The sequence below is a fragment of the Colobus angolensis genome, unplaced genomic scaffold (assembly GCF_000951035.1).
Source record: "Colobus angolensis palliatus isolate OR3802 unplaced genomic scaffold, Cang.pa_1.0 Scaffold581, whole genome shotgun sequence".
In the NCBI taxonomy this organism is placed as follows: domain Eukaryota; kingdom Metazoa; phylum Chordata; class Mammalia; order Primates; family Cercopithecidae; genus Colobus; species Colobus angolensis.
Window position 1 is genome coordinate 371,265 of NW_012119388.1, and position 5,027 is coordinate 376,291.

At 54.9% G+C, this 5,027-nt stretch overlaps 1 pseudogene across 1 annotated transcript; it reads right to left on the reverse strand.

The window, feature by feature from the left end:
• Window positions 1–2,419: 2,419 nt before the first annotated feature.
• Window positions 2,420–3,797, reverse strand: LOC105526263 (annotated as a pseudogene). Its single transcript, XR_001004056.1, has 2 exons — window positions 3,543–3,797; window positions 2,420–3,139 (listed from the first exon to the last, which is right to left on the reverse strand). The product of XR_001004056.1 is annotated as a general transcription factor 3C polypeptide 1 pseudogene (transcript).
• Window positions 3,798–5,027: the final 1,230 nt, after the last annotated feature.

Here is a 5,027-nt window from a genome sequence, read left to right on the forward strand (position 1 = left end):
CCATGGCAATGCCATCTTTTTTACATCAACTAAAGAAAGGTGCCCTTTAAAGATTTTTTCTTTTTCTTTTAAGATTAGGAAACAAAAAGTCAGAAGGAGCCATATCAGGACTGTAAGGTGAGTGCCTCATGATTTCCCATGGAAACGCTTGCAAAATTGCCCTTGTTTGATGAGGAGGGAGCAGGGGCATTGCTGTAGTGGAGAAAGACTCTCTGGTGAAGCTTTCCTGGGTGGTTTTCCGCTAAAGCTTTGGCTGCTTCCTCAAAACACTCCCATAATAGGGCATGCTGATGCGGATGTGCCAGGGGGTCGCTGAGTTAGCCGTGCTGAGGGCGTGTTTTATGTCACGTAGCACGGGGCTTCCCAGGGTGTGCACAGACAGATATGGATGGAAATGGGAAGAGGGAAAGTGGGAGGGGCCCTGAAGGGGAGGGGCCTTGAAGGAAAGGGGCCCAGAGGCTTTCCCCAGATTTGAAATGTTGTATTTAAGAGAATACATCCATGTATTTGCTTATCTAAGAAAAAGAGAAAAGAATTAAGAGTGAGAAGGGCAAGACTGTGGGGTACAGGGAAGCTGGGGACACAAAGCTGAGGTGTCCAGGCCTCGTGCGGGTGCCCATCTGGTCTTTGCGTTCCCTACCCTCTCTGCAGGAGACCCGGAGCCACCACCTAGCACTGTTGTGGCAGCCGCAAAAGGGCCAGAGACCCATTTTTGCCCCTTCATAGGTTTTGTTTGGTAGTTAGTACTTAATGTTTCTTCCAAATTTGCATTCCTTCACAGCCTGGGCATACACATTTTAGTTTTCCACAGTTGCTATTACTCCCTAGTATTTAACCCAAGGCCCCTTTCCTCTCATTTATTACCTGCCTGGCCCCTGAAGGCATCTCAGCTCACAACTACTGGTCAATGCTGTGGTTTCTGGAGACTTCTGTGCAGAGAGCTGCCTTGGAAGGATGGATGGATGGGTGGATGGGCAGATGGGTGGGTGGATGGATGGATGGACAGATGAATAGGTGGATGGGTAGGTGGATGGATGGATGGACAGAGGAATGGGTGGATGGGTAGGTGGGTGGACGGATGGATGGGAAGACGAGTGGATGGGTAGGTGGGTGGATGGATGGGCGAATGGATGGATGGATGGATGGATGGATGGATGGATGGATGGACAGATGAGTGGATGGATGGGTAGGTGGGTAGATGGATGGATGGATGGATGGATGGACAGATGAGTGGATGGATGGGTAGGTGGGTAGATGGATTGGTGGATGGATGGACAGATGAGTGGATGGATGGATAGATGAGTGGATGGATGGGTAGGTGGGTAGATGGATGGATGGATGGATGGATGGACAGATGAGTGGATGGATGGGTAGGTGGGTAGATGGATTGGTGGATGGATGGACAGATGAGTGGATGGATGGATAGGTGGGTAGATGGATGGGCGAATGGATGGATGGATGGACAAATGAATGGATGGATGGGTAGTGGACAGTTGGGTGGATGGATGGGCAGATGAATGGATGGACAGATGAATGGATGGGTAGATAGGTGGGTAGATGGACGGATAGATGGGTGGGCAGATGAGGGACTTCATGATGGGTAGGAGGGAGGGGAAGAAGGAACAGGTCATCCTTGGGCAGAATGACTGTGGGAATGTAGGCTGGTGTTCACAGAAGCCCCATCTCACCATCTGAGAGCAGTCCCCACCATCCCTGTCTGATCTTCCAACACACGCCCACTGTCTCCATCATCTGGGAGGCACAGGCAAAGAAGGGAACCTGCTGAACCCGACTACGCACTTGCACCCGGTGCTCTTCAGCTCACCTTGCCTCCCTCGAGGGAGACACTCTTCCCCGTTTTCAGACAACAAAACTAAGGCTCTGAAATATGAATGCGAGGGTCGGTTTTTTAGAAACATTTACCGGATTCCCAAACTTTTCTTCCACCACACCACACATTCCCAAATACATTCCCATTTGTACAGCATTTTATTTATGAAGCAGACCACATCCGCTATTCTACTTGATTGCCTCAAAAAATCCCATAGAACACTATTGTTTCTACACTTGAGGTGGCGGGCCGGGGAGACTGCCGCACACAGTGCCACATGCAAGCAGCGTCCCAGGCCCGGACAAGCCCCACACCGGAGGAAGCCAGCGAACACCTCATTTTCCACCCAGAAGCCCTGACCACAAGGGTGATGTAAAGCCCGAGGCAAAAACAGCCCAAAGAAAACAAAAACGCCCAGAGAAGCCACATGAGAAGGCTGCTGCTGACAGACGTGCAGGACAGGAAAGGGCGTGCTGCCACCCGAGGAAGGCGAGACCTCCTTGCGGTCACTGCCCCACAGCAGCCGCTGCAGCACACATGCTGGCCCCATCACCTGAGCTCCCACTCCAGAACTCACAGTGCTGCCTGGGGGGTGTGGGAGGCCTGTGCTCCCCTGGAAATCCATTTATAGGCAGCATCCTGCCCCGTCGGGGCTCAGGCTCCCAGAAGCTGAAGTCAAGCCCCTTTTGTGTCAGTGGCAGGTCCCCCATATCCCGGAGGAAGGCGTGGGGTCCATCGGGGCGGAGGGGAGGGAAAGCGCGGGTGGAGTGAGGTGGGGTGGGGGACAAGGCGCACGGTACCTCTGGGGTCTTCAGAGCCCTCTGGAGGCTGCGCCTGGCCACTCAGCTGCTCTTGGCCTGGGGAACTGAACTCCCCAACACCCTCTTGGTCTTCCCGTGCTGCCCCCGCTGCAGCGGTGTCTTCAGGAGCTGGGGGTGAAGATGGGGCCTGGGCTTCTGCTCCATCTTCAGCTCTGGGCCCAAGGATGGGGGCGAAGTTTGAGTCCTGGAGTACTGGCCTCTTGGCAGGGGTCATCTGGGTGCCCTCAGTGTCGGTCTCCCCATTCTCACTGGCCCAGCTGGCACGCCTCTTGGTGCCCCGGGGGCTGTGAGAAGGAGGTGCCTGCCCCTCGAGGGGGCTGTCCTCGCTGGAAGACCCCTCTGGGGGTCTGGCCTGGGGGTCTTCTCTCTGGATGTCGGCGTCCTCTCTGTCTTTCAGCCGCAGGAGCCAGGGCCAGGCAGAGCCCATGGCTACCAGCCGCGCAGTGTTGCCGCCGACCTCCAGCACCTGGTGCTGCTCCAGGAGGGCCTGGGGAGGCAGGAGACACAGGGGGTCTGTGGGGAGCCCGGGATCCTCCGCGCTGGTGACCTCCCCTCCCTGGCGGGTTGAGTGCCCCGAGCAGTCCAGGCTCGCGAGGCGGGCCGGCTCCTAACCCCGGGGCTGCCCCTTGCTAGCCCTGTGCCCTGGAGCAGCTTCTCTTCCTCTCTGGCTGCTCGTGAACCACCTCAGCTGTGGTGCAGTTGTGAATCCACAACTACACCCTCAATGCGGACATGAAATGCCCCAGTTTTCAAATGTTAATGACTAATTCAACGTTTAAAAAGAACGCAGCATGCTATGCCCCAAATCAAGCCCATCTTCAGTGTGCGCCTGGCCTGGGAGCTGCAATTTCCGCTTCAGTGATATCCGGCTAACCGAAGGCACAGCTCACCTGGACGCATCTGCGAATGTCCTGGTGCGCCCGCCACCTGCCTTCTCCAAGGCCGAGAGCCGGCTGCGCAGCTCCTCCTTGTCAATCCCAAAACAACCCGTGGCTATAATGACTTCCAGGATCTCCAAGGCAGCAGTCAGGTCTTCGGGACTATACCCAGACAGCTCCAGCTGGAGGACAAACTCCTCCAAGCTGCAGGTGTTTTCCTGGGGCTTTATCAGCTTGGTGAACGTGTCAGGGAGGCAGGAGGTTCCCACTGTTAGCTCTTCCAGAGGAGCGGCTGTGGGGACACGGAGGAAGATCAGAGGCAGCCCGACAGAGGCCCCCCTCCCCTGCCCAATGCACAGGCCACACTCAGGAAAGGCACGCTCCAGCACCAACTCACTGCTTCCCCGACAGCCGCAGGGCTCACCTGCTGGGCGGACAGGCTGGGCCCCTGGCATCAGGCTCCTGATCCGTGACCCTGAGCCTCTGACTACAGCTGACTGGATTTCTCCCGGCCACTATGATTCTCCTGCTCAAGACGTAGAGTGAAGGGCACGGAGGCCGAGGACTGGGGTTCGAGAACTGTAAAGCCCAGTGCTCTGAGGGGGAGTCCCTGACCAGGGCTGGCCTGGTCCAATCCCTTCCTGCTGCTCATGTGCCCACTATTCCTTAGACCCTGTGAGATACACCAGGCCCCTTCTACACACCCCACTTTTGCCTACACTAGCCAGGGCTGGCTTCTGTTGCTTCCTATGGAATATGTCTCTGCTAAGGCCATCATCGATAGGTTATCACTACATTTTTGCCCAGTCCAAACTCCAGACAAAGTACAGAATTCTAACTGTGGTTATGAAACATATAGCGAACACCATCAACTTCAACAATCCACCTCACTTTATTGTGCTTCACGGATATTGTTTTTTGGGTTTTTTACATACTGAAGGCTTGTGGCAAGTCTGCGCCAAGAGAGTCTACGGGCACCACTTTCTCAACACCGTGTGCTCGATTTGTGTCTGTCATGCTTGGGAATTCTCATATTTCATCTTTTTCATGATTATCGTATCTGTGACGGTGGCCTGTGATCAGTGACCTTTGTCCTTAACTATTGTCACTACTTAGGGACGCCACAAACCACGCCACATATGACAGCAAACTTAATTGATAAATGTCATGTGTGTTCTGACAACTCCAGGGACCAGCCATTCCCCATTTTCCTCCCTCTCCTGGGGCTCCCTATTCCTGAGACACAACAATATTGAAGTCAGATTGGCCAGGTGCGGTGGCTCAGGCCTGTAATCCCAGCACTTTGGGAGGCCGAGGTGGGCGCATCACGAGGTCAGGAGATCGAGACCATCCTGGCTAACGTAGTGAAACCCCATGTCTACTAAAAAATACAAAAAAATTAGCCGGGCGTGGTGGCAGGCGCCTGTAGTCCCAGCTACTCGGGAGGCTGAGGCAGGAGAACAGCATGAACCCAGGAGGCGGAGCTTGCAGTGAACA